Here is a 12,543-nt window from a genome sequence, read left to right as displayed (position 1 = left end):
CTGAGGGAGCAAAGAGACGGCCAAGACGCCATCACCGAAGTGAGGAAGGAGGGCACGGAGGCCGTGGAGGAGCTGACCGCCGCAGATCTCCTGGACCGACAGATACTGGCCCTGGAAAGGACCCAAGCCGCCCTCGGCGGGGGACGGACGTTTTTCGACCCAACGATGGCGGCGATAAACGGGTCCGAGGAGGAGATGGTCCTGCCCCCCACGAAGGGTCCCGCCCCTTTCCCCGCTCCCGAAGCGCCGGGCCCGTCGGGATTCCGACCTGGACCGTGAAGGGCGATCGACGCCGTTGCGACGGGAGCCGTCGACCCAGTCGCGCACAACGGCTGCGTGGTGGTCCGGGTGAACGAGGTCCGGGCTCTGCTAGGCCCAGAGGGACGGACCGAACCGAGAGAGCCCGAAAGGAGAGGGCCTGCGGGGAGAGGGTCCAACAGGAGAGAGCCTGACCAGAGAGAGCCGGACCGGAGGGGGTCTGAAACAAGAAAGGCCGACCAGAGGGGGCCCGAACAGAGAGAGCCCGAACGAAGAGGGCCTGAAAGGAGAGGACCTGACCAGAGAGAACCTGACCAGAGAGAGCCCGACAGGAGGGGGTCTGAAAAGAGAAGGGCCGACCAGAGGGGGCCGGAACAGAGAGAGCCCGAAAAGAGAGGGCCTGAGGGGAGAGAGCCCCACAGGAGAGAGCCCAGCAGGAGAGAGCCTGACCAGAGAGAGATGGACAGGAGGGGGTCCGAAAGGAGAAAGGCCGACCAGAGGGGGCCTGAACAGAGAAAGCCCGGACGGAGAGGGCCTGACAGGAGAGGGCCCGAGAAGAGGGAGCCCGACAGGAGACGCGACAGGTCCCGGAGTGGGGACCGAGACCGCGGGAAAGACAAACCCAGGGGACAGAAGTACTACAGAGGCTTCCGACCAAGGGGTTTCCCCCGTCCCAGACTGGTGCGAGACTGAGAGGAGAACAAAGAGAACAGGTCAGATGGAGGTCGAGGAGGAGAGGTAGAGTTGGTCCCCTCAGGAGAGGACGGCGAGGACGGCGAAGACGGTCCAGAGCAGGGGCCTCGTCGGCGTCCATACCGGCGCCGACGTTCACCGACAGGGGTCAAGCCGGGCCCAGAGCGTGGACATGGGAACGTCGAGAGGACATCAGGAGAGGTAAAGTGGCTCCCCTCAAACGAGGGTGGAGAAGACGGCGGAGACGGGGGCGAGGAGGGCGCCGCGGGCGGCTTCTCAGAGGCCTTGGCGGGCGAAGCCGTGGCCAAGGGCCTACCAACAGAGACAGACGGATCTGACACAGAATCAGACGCAGGGGAGGTTGAACGAACCTGGCCCCGGAGGACCCAGAGATGGTGCTCGCTCAAGGAGGACCCAGAGATGGTGCTCGCCCAGGGAGGACCCAGAGGTGGTGCTCGTCCAGGGAGGACCCAGAGATGGTGCTTGCCCAGGGAGGACCCAGAGATGGTGCTCGCCCAGGGAGGACCCAGAGATGGTGCTCGCCCAAGGAGGACCCAGAGATGGTGCTCGCCCAGGGAGGACCCAGAGGTGGTGCTTACCCCAGAGGAGTACTAGAGGTCGGTTCCCTGCCGGGTATCGCCAGGACTACGTGCTGAAGCGTGTGGTTGTAGAACAGTGTGTGGTAATGAAACAATGTGTGAAACTGTGGGTCTAAGGACCGTTTTCATGTCATTAGACTGGTGTCATTGAGTAACTTGCAGAGGACTTGGCAAGTTTAAAGTGGGGGGAAATGTAGCAGCCTGAATATTCTACAAAGTATTCAGTAGTGCTAACTAACTGTTACTTTCCCTGTGTGTGTATAACGTGTGATTAACAGTGTTCCTTTGGATAGCTCGCCCAGTCTAACGACGAGGTGAGGTGCTACTCTTCTCCGGCTGCAGTATGGACTACTAACAATAACATTGAACCCTTTTTCCCTTTCTGGAGCGGTCCTTGAGTGGGACCAGTGGAGGTTGCCAGCAGGGGGCGGAGTGGCAGTGGTGGCAGGTGGAGCAGTGGAGAGAAGCAAGCAACAAGGAAGAGGGAGTTACCTGGAGGCAAGGGGAGCAGGAAGCTCTCTTCGGCATTGGACTTGGCCGTGAACAGTCGCAGCCACAATGGGAGTGTGCTTTGGAATAGCCCCGTTGAAGAAGTTAATGAAGGAGAGCCCCGTCGGAGCGAGCGGCGGGTGATGAGAAATACTTGCTAGTAACGGGTTATCCTAGAAGTATCAGTGATAGTGTGTGAGTAAGAGAAACCGAACCAAAGGACTAACGTCTAGAGCTAACGAGACTAACGTCTAACGTTATCGGGTTATAGTAGTTACTGTGTGCGGTATAGTAGTATGCTGCTAACGGCTCCGTCTGACTTGAGTAGACTACCGGGCGCGCGGCGCTGAAGAGACCGGTGGTGTAGCCAGCCACGTTGCGTTAGCAGTGTAACCGATATAGCAGGAGGGTGCGTCGAGACCCAAAGCTTAGCTGTGTTTAGGGTAGTCACAGTATTAGCTCGCGCGACAGAAGCAAGCCAGCAACAGCAGCGGTGGACGTTTCCCAGACGGTACAGAGGACGCCTCTTCTCACCAGCAGAGGACGCCATACAGCACGCTCCTCCAGCTAACCACTGCCTGCTGTCCGCCCAGCCTGCTGGCTGCGCTCGCGGGATTGCCGACGCCATCTTGTCACCCGGACGAGCGGTGACAAGAGTGGGTCCGCCATCTTGGCTAAGTACTAAGAGTACCACGTGTATCAACAGCAACGTCCATTGAAGTGAACGCTAACAACCAGTGTCTAAAGGGTACCCCGAACAATTTAAGCCGGCTTAGGTTAGGTTTTCTTTTGGTAACGTGGGCCCACATTTACTTGGTTTTATTTTGTTATTTGTTTATTTGGTTCTTGAATTCCCAATGTGTCTCCATTTTATGCCTGGGTTCCCCTAGTACAAGCGGGGTGTTTTAATGTATTGAGCACTCGGTGCCTATGGTGGGAAGAGCTTCCCCTACATTATGATAACAAGAGCACCCGGTGCCATGTATTGAGGAATAACAGTGTAATGGATAACATGCCCAGGCTTCTATATAAAGTAGACATAATCGGGATCATTGTGTGTGTCTGTTTCTTCAAGGACATTTGCTATTCTAACCCCTGGGTAAATATTGTGACTGCATAATTATTTAACCCTTACACCCCATTTACAGAATAGCATTTGAAGGGTCTATACAAGTGGTCAAGGAAGGGTACTGCTTAAAGAGAAGCCCAATAATACTATAGTATCCTACTACCCAGTGTCTGTGTACTACTCCCACAAGCAGGGATAATCCACCCTTCTACACATAGTTAAAGACAGTATAGGTTGAGTACTTTATTATCTAAAGATGGTAAGTTAGAGTGTTGTGTTCATTCATATAGTAGTTAAAGACATACAGCAAAGCCTGGAGCTGGCATTCCACAGGCTTCAAGAAGTGGGGTTTATGGGATATGGACTCTGACCTATACCCACACCTGGGGAAGCCTGGGTATGGGGAATGACCTTGCTCTCATTAGCAAACAGGGGAGAGGATGGCAATTACCACATTGAATCCCACAGGAAACCAGTAGCAGCTCAGAGGGGACTTGTTAGGTGCACCTTATGAGATAGGTGAGGATGACACTATCTTCTAATTTGAAAGACTCTATCGTGACATTATGTTTTACCACTGGAAAAAGTGCAGTCACATTTTGTGCAGAGATCAAACCTTTTGAGTAACTTTTATGATACAATGAGTATTTTATGATTATAAAATGTATGATTGCACCAAACACTAGAATATGTGCTCAGTAGAGTGCAAATCTCCACCATGCAGTACACCGGACACACAGACAGACAATGCTAATGGCTAATGCTAACAAACATACTGATTGCTATTCAATTATAGTTATTAGCATTAGCATTAGGCAATAGGAAGCATAGGAAGCATGTTAGGAAACATAGGAAGGATGTTAGGAAATATAGGAAGGGTGATGGGAAGCATAGGAAGCATTTTAGGAAGCATATGAAGTATGTTAGGAAGCATAGGAAGGGTGATAGGAAGCATTTTAGGAAGTATAGAAAGGATGTTCGGAATGTTCTATTCAAGTTTCTTTATTAGTTGTCATACAGAAGTACAGAATACTTTTATACAAAATGCTTCTTTCTGTTACGCTCCAGAGACTGTGCTAGACAAAAATAGATAAGTATAGCAAGTATAAAATAGAAGTCAAGTAAATAGACAAAAGTGTTCAGTATATACATATATACAATGTACAATGCAGAGTAGAAGTAACTGAGTTACAATACAATATACTATACAGTGCAAAGCAGAAATGGGATGAGGTACAATTTAGGTACAATTTACAGTAAGGTGTAATGAGGTATGGGTTGTAGTGCAAATTCTTTACCAATAAATATAAAGTCAGTCAGCCAGAAACATGCTAGGCTGCTTTTTGTTGACTTCTCATCAGCCTTTAAAACCTTCTTAAACCGACGGTGATCGGGATCATCGGCATCGTCACTGTCAATCAAATTGCCGTCACTGTCAATCAAATTGCCGTCACGGCTTCACCATTCCAACAGCTTTTTTCAAGCCAAGAACTGTACCTTTTGATCCACTTTTTCTCTTCCTATTTTCTGTATTTTCCTCCCATCCCAATTTAGTCGTTATGCCAATTCCCCCCTCCCCTTCCTGGTCGTTGCGAGCATGTGCCCCCCACTGGTCGGTCTAGGGAGCCCTGAAGTCTATCACATGCTTCCTCCGATACATAGGAGACAGCCAGCAGCCTCTTTTCACCTGGCAGCGAGGACTCTCATTGGTGAAGTGTAACGCGTGGGAGATCACACTACCTTCACCATTTCCCTCCCTCGCTGTGCAGGCGCCCTGACCGACCTGTAGGAGTCGCTGTTTACAACGACCAGATTACTACCCACCGGCTTCCCTCCCGCTGACTCGGTCAATTGAGTCAGTATGACGGCCGGCCAAGCCGGAGGCACTGCTGACAGCCGGATTCGATTCCAGTGTCTCTGCAGTGGTAGACAGATACTTAGTCCGCTGTGCTACCCGGCCGCTCCCAAGAACTGTAACTTTAATATGGTAATCTCGGATTTCGTGAAGTCCCAGGGATGGCGGCATGGGATTGGTCGGAAAAGAGACAGGCGTTTAGAGAGACCAATCGAGCGAGACCGCAGTATTTTCCAAAGCGTTGCCGGCCAGAGTGCGAGGATTTTCGGTTTTGAGGCGATCATGTAAGTACTGATTTGAATCAATTAAACGTAGCTGTTCGGCATATTATGGCATTTGTTCAGTTTCTGACAGTTTATAGTGTTTGTGAGATGTTTTTGAGGAGATTTTGTTAATATTTTCCACTCCAAACTTATGTTTCTAAAGCAGCGTGGCGACTGTAGTACAACGCCAGCAAAAGTGTGTCTCTCCCCGCGCCTGGAAGGCAGTGGCGGCTGGTCCATAGAGAGCGCTAGGGCGCCGCCCCCCCTGGTGGAAGAGAAGAAGAAAGAAGAAATAGTAGTTTTGGATTTTAGATTTCGACCCCTAAAAATATTTAAAAAAAAATTCAATAAATAATAATTACTCATTTTAAGTATGTTTGCCTGACCGCAGCAGTTCAAAGGCAGTTGTTTGGGTGACTAGAGTCTTTGGTTATATAGAATGGGTTATAGGAAGCATAGGAAGGATGTTAGGAAGCTTAGGAAGCATGAGAGGAAGCATAGGAAGGGTTATAGGAAGCATAGGGAGAATGTTAGGACGCATAGTAAGGATGTTAGGAAGCTTAGGAAGGATGACAGGAATGATGGGACAATGATGATTCATCCATAAATGGTGTGTGTGGGGGGGGGGGTTACCATTTATATTGTGAGTGGTCGTCCTTTTAGAATAAGTGTGCTGGTGCTTCATAGGCACTCTGGTGCTGCAGCTTGGCCAACTATGTGACTCAGAATAACCAAAGACTCTAGTCACCCAAACAACTGCCTCTTTGAACAAACACTCACCTTAACACTCACTTTAGACACTTTAACACTACATTACATGTATCTATTATTAAAGAGATTTGCACTACATTCATACCTCATTTGCATTTGCACCTTACCTCAAAGTTTTGTACCTCATTTTCTGCATTGTACCTCACTGTTTACTCATTTTTACTCACTGTACTTAGAATGTACCTAGGTTGTACTTTAGATTGTATATTGTACTGTATATTGTAAATATCTATATTGTATATTCCTCTTTACTTACTTTTTACTTACTTTCTTACTTACTTTTTTTACTGTATGAAGCACACTCTCAGGGGCTCATACAGAACCAAGCATTTCACCGTAAAGTATGTGTATTTTATTGTGATAATTAATAAACAAACTTGAAACTTGAGGAAGCGATTGAGTGAATACATGCATGAACAAACCAACCAACCAACAAATGAAGGAAGGAAGGAACGATAGCACAGACAAGATCAAGGTCAAGTTTATTAGTATGTCCCAAACTGGGCAATTCATGTTACAGCAGATAAATAGGAGCTCGAAAAAAACACAGCAAACATACATAACAAGAAGAACACAGTCAGACATGTAGGGCTGACCTTCGAAGCTTTTTTTGGCAATCGAAGCTTCGGGGCCGAGCTTTGATTTTAATTCGAAGCTTCCGAACAAAAAAAATAAAAGAAATATTAATTATAATATATATATATATATATTTTTTTTTATCTTATGTTGTGGGACTTGTACAGCACTTTGGTAAACTTTGTTGTTTTTAAATGTGCTCTATAAATAAAGTGGATTGGATTAATTAAGTAGCCCCTTTCGTGACTGTGACGCAGCCAACAAGGTTTCACTCGGCTGCGCTGCCTGGGTGCAGTGGGGCTGCTCTCACAGCCAACGACATGACATTACATAATTATGTTGCAACCTTCGTCTATCAAGCAAACAATTATATTATATTTAATTTATAATTTATCATTTATAATTATATCAGACAATGCACCTACAAAAGCAGATGATTACAATTAAATTAGCCAACATGGTAACACATTAGTCATAGCAGCATAGGCATAGCCTTATTAATGTTTTGTGTGGCGTCGCCGTCGTGTACAACGATACTTACGTTTTTTAGGTGATTTGACAAAGTTGTTGTAGAGTTGTGATATGCCATTTTCTTCTGGCATATCTGGCACTCGGCTTTTTGGGCATTGTCTTTGCATATTTTAAAGTGTAACCACACGTCTGATGACTTCTTCGTCGACATGTCTGCTGCACATGTCCTTGTTGTTTTCAACACAGATCATCTCCACGTGCTTGTTGTAGAGAGGTGGAGTCGAGGCACCGCTTACTTTCGTTTCATTGGAATGGAGGCGCAAGATTTTGGAGGCAAAAAAAATTATATATATATATATATATATATATTTTTTTTTCTTTTTTTTTTTTACTTCGATTTTTTTTATGCTCGAAGCTTGTGCCATCAAACGAAGCTTCGAGGCTTCGAAGTATTTAAGACAGCCCTACAGACATGTACAGTACATAGTCGCAGGATCAGATCATGACAACAGTCAAACAAGCAACCACAACCCCCCATCCACCCACCCACCTCAAAGCCGCCCTCTTCTGCCTCCTCCATTGATGGCACGAATGGAGGTATGTATAAATGAGAATTTGTATCTATTGTTTTTAGCTGCAGGGGTCTCCAAACGTTGGCCGGAAGGCAATAATTAATACTCCGGATTTAGGGGGTGAGAGCTGTCTGCTCTAATCGATGACGCCTTCCTGAGCACCTGCTCATCATATATGACCCAGACAGCTGAATTGTACCCCTACAATCTTGCTAGCCCCCCCTCACAATCCCGTTAAGGGCATTCTTTTGTTTAATGCCAAGGTTTCCATACCAACAAATGGCAGCAAAGGAAACAGACTCTATGAAGGCCCTATCCTATTTGAGCATCAGTCAGGCTTTAGACAATCTCATTCCACTGAGACTTGTCTGGTGTATTTGACTGACTGCATCAGAAAGGAGATTGATGCAAAGAAATTCTGTGGAATGATCATGTTGGACCTACAAAAGGCCTTTGATACGGTTGACTATAGTGTCCTTTTATTTAAATTGAAGGCGATTGGGTTTAGTGGGTCAGCATTGAACTGGGTCGCGTGAACATTTAAGGCAACCAACTTGTGTTCAGCTTTTCTCTGATTGGCCACGACAGCCCGCCCCCTCACCTCATATCTATCAGGCAGGTATCAGATGGTAGATGTAAACGGGACCTACTCCTCAGCCAAGGCGATCACCTGCGGGGTGCCTCAAGGGAGTGTCCTGGGGCCTCTCTTCTTTCTCATTTACATAAATGATATGAATTCATCAGACCTTTTTCTTTATGCGGATGACTCAGCCATTCTGGTCTCCCATAAGGACTTGGCAGTAGTGGAGAGGACCCTTAGTGAGAAGTTATCAAATGTGCAGACATGGCTGTCAGATAACAAACTATCTCTTTTCATCTAGGAAAAACAGAGGCCATCCTGTTCGGATCAAATAAACGGCTTGGTAAAGAAATTGAAATGAAGGTAAGAGTAGGTGAGAAGCAAATAACAAACAAGGATTCTGCAGTATATCTAGGCTGCATAATGGACAAACATCTTACAGGAGAGGCCATGGCTAAAAAAGCCCACACTAAAATCTGCCAGAAAACGAAATTCCTAGCTAGACAAGGGGAACTACTGGACCAGGCAACACTTAAAATTAATGAGAGTAGTCCTTAAGCTACCTCCACGCACTCACCTAGGGCCAACTTTCTTCAGGTAACTAAACTGGCTTCCCGTCAATAAAAGGGTAATTCACATGAAATTAGGTCTCACACACAAGATAGTTCAAAATACAGGTCCGAAATATCTATCCAATTATTTTAATCGATTCCGTGACAATCATTCATACTCCACTAGAAGGAGCAGTACGGATTTTATTCTGCCAAAATTTAACTCACTAATGGCACAAATACTTTTTTATATTCTACAGCACTGGAGTGGAACAAGCTTCCAGTGGCCCTGAAAAACATTGAAGAGGGGGGAAGCTTTAGACGTGCCACAAAGAAATGGCTAGCCAGTGAAGTATAGAATTAGCCACGTCTAGGAAGGAGAGGGTAGGGAGTGTTTTTTATGGGGTTGCTATATGTTTTATTATGATGCTCTGTTTTTTATTATGATGATCTATGTTTTATTATGATGCTCTATGTTTTATTATGATGCTCTGTTTTATTATATTTTATTATGATGCTCTATGTTTTATGATGTCTGTCCATGTCCAAAATCAGGGACCATGATGGAAATAAGTGCTTGCACTTTCTCATGTTTTTATCCCTTGGATGCTGTCTTTTACTCCACAATAAAAATCAATCAATCAATCAATAGAACAAAATCATCAGGGACTTATCCACCTGAAATTTGGATAGCTTCCTTAGACAGAAGAGGCAATGCTGACCTTTCTTACAGACCATTTCAGTGTTCAAAGTCAATTGTCAATAATGGAACCGAGATATTTATAAGTGGTCACCAAATCCACTGTCTGGCCATTAATGACACTACTCTGAGGAGCTAGTGAAGATCGTCTAAAATCAATGCACTTTAGTCTTTGTGACATTTAGTTGTAGAAATGCCTCTTCGCACCAGGAAACAAAGTAATCTACAACTGGGCCATGGCTGGCCTCATTGTTACAATGGGGTGAGCCAGTGGATGATGTTAGTACACCAGACAATTCCCCATTCACCCGTACCCTCTGGGTTCTATTTGTGAGGAAATCAAGAACCCAACCAATAATACCTGAGTCGAAGCCAAAGTTGTTTACTAGTTTTTCACGTGTGGCTGAATGGTGTTAAAAGCTGATGAGAAGTCATATGCAGGGGTGCGTTGGTGATTTCAAAGCTGGTTGCACTGTGTTTTAATGACGCCACGTGCACGGCACGCACGCTCCCACGCATAAATGTTCCCTTGTGTGTGCACAGACTAAAGACAATGCCTAATTGCCGGAATGGAATGTATTTCATTCACAAGTTTTGTGAGAATGTATCTGAGAACGTATTTGAACACACCTGACGACCTGAGCTATTGTTATGCGAAGTAGCCAGGTGGGTACTTGCTGAGTTGGCGCATCAGTCGAGTGGAGCGCATTCCTGCGTGCACGGAGCCGGTTGCTCGGCGTGCAACCCCGTCCCATGAGCAACGCACCCCTGGTCATATGACATATGACAGCAGTCCACAGTCATAGAGGTCCTCCTTCCAAGCACCTTATAAAGTGGCTGTCAGGCTCGAGTCTGTAGTAGCCATGGTATGCCGGGGGTTAACATCAACTCAAGAGACACCAACAAACTGAACAAGCTGGTGAGGAAGGCTAACTCCAACTCAAACTGGTCAAACTAGAGGTGGTTACGGAGAGGAGGACGAGAAAGAAGCTGGCGCTATCCTGGAGAACCCCTCCCATCCCCTCTATGAGCAGCTAGCTAAGATGAGGAGCACATTCAGCCATCTACTCCCCCCCCCCCCCCCCCCCCCACGACACACCACAAATTGGGGCTGATTAACCACCACACCAATGATTGGGGATTGACTGTTAGGGTGAACACATGCACACAAACACACAAAAGAAGAAAATTCCCCAACTGTAGCCAATGTGCATTTGAAGTTACTGTTGAAAATTAGAGCAATGCCACCACCAGTCTAGCCACACCTTGCTTTACTAATATATATATTTTTTTGATAACATTTTCTTATTATTATTCACATGAAACAAGACAACACATTAAACACAATCACAATACATAGAACTTCACAAGAAAATAACAAAAACAATAATAATACAGAATAACAATTTATACAAACAAAGAGAAAAGAAAACAGAGTTCAACCTTCTAGATTTTAAATCCAAGGGGTACTATCCAATAAATGGTCTTTCCCAGTGTTCAGCCCCGATTCCCGGCTGTGTGACCCTATATTAATAAAACGTACATCTCCAATTCACCACAAGGACCACTTTTTGAGAACACGACCCGAAAACAGAGCAATGAACCTTCATGACAAAACAAAAACCTGTAGAGGTGTTCCATAGACTCACAGAGACCGTGTAAAAGTGACCATTGATTGATTGATTGAAAAGTGTATTAACAGATTGCAGAATGGGTACAGTACAGTACATCTCAATACATACCAAACAGTGAAGAAATAGTTAAATAGCTGCCCCCCCATAAAATCCCCAGCTAAACTCAAGAGGACAAGACAAAAGACAAGACAGACAAAACATTTCCTCCTCCCCCTCCCAAGAGACCCCCGGACTCACCCGAACACGCACCTCAACCCCGCTCAGCCGCACACGGCGGTCCTGACCTTTTCGGCTGCTGCAAACCACAGGTCAATACCTGCCTGTCCAACCCCAATCACCCGCGCCGTGGATATCTCAAGATAAATCACATCCAATAGTGTTAGGGACCAGTTAATCACTGTAAGCTTCTCAGGCTCCTTCCACCTCATTGCTATTAGCTTCTTCGCTGCTGTGACACCCGCTAGGACAACCCTTTTTAGTTGAACGGACGCAGGTAGTGTCGTTATATCGTTCAGGAGTAGCGTAACAGCTGTGAATGGGATAGTTAAGCCACACAGATCTGAAAGTTTGTCCGTTATTGACCTCCAGAAGCGGGCCACTGGTGGGCAATCCCAATACATATGCATATAAGTGCCAGTGGCCTTTTGAGAGCACAAAGTGCACCGAGAATCGGTTATCAGTCCCATAGCAAATAGCTTCCTAGGTGTAAGATAGGTCCTATGAATATAATTAAAATTAATTTGCTGGTGATTGGGGTTGCGGGAAGATAATGCCACATTTGCCCAAACATCATCCCAGTCAAACTCGGGGTCCAACTCCGGGATATCCACACGCCAGATTGTATCCAATGACACATTTTTATACGTGGACTGAATTAAGAGCGTATAAAAGTATGAGACAAACCCTCTGGAGGTCGTCCTGTCCACTATGAGCCTGAGGAAGGGGTGTGGTTGCAAAGCTTGAGCCCACGGCACGCCATGCGCCCTCAGCGCTGACCTTAGTTGATGGTAAAGAAAAAAGGACTCGCCGGGAAGATCATAAAATTCTCTTAAGTCCTGAAACGCACGGAGGCCGTTCTTATCATAAATATCCTCCAGAGTATGAACTCCCCTCCTCTGCCATTAATATTAACCGGCTTGTGCCCAACAAGTAATTGCTGGTTATTAAAAATTGGAGAGTCCAGGTGCCATGGGCATTTAACCCCACATGACCTCTGTACATTACGCCACGTTTGGATCACGTGAGTGAATGATCGGTCCATACCTCAGCCGGCATTTCGAAATAGAGACAGTGGAGTACACCACATCCTGCAATCTTAGCGGTGAGACCGCCGCCGCTTCTAAGGTGCGCCAAGATACAGCATCTACAGGGTCTAGCCAGCACATCAGAGGTCTCAGTGAGAAGGACCAGAAATAAAGCTTAAAATCAGGGATTGCGAGGCCCCCATCTTGTTTCCTACGTT

The sequence above is a fragment of the Notolepis coatsorum genome (genome assembly GCF_963971535.1).
Source record: "Notolepis coatsorum genome assembly, chromosome: 1".
Classification (NCBI taxonomy): domain Eukaryota; kingdom Metazoa; phylum Chordata; class Actinopteri; order Aulopiformes; family Paralepididae; genus Notolepis; species Notolepis coatsorum.
The sequence above is the reverse complement of the archived record's forward strand: the minus strand, read 5'-3'. Positions refer to the sequence as shown.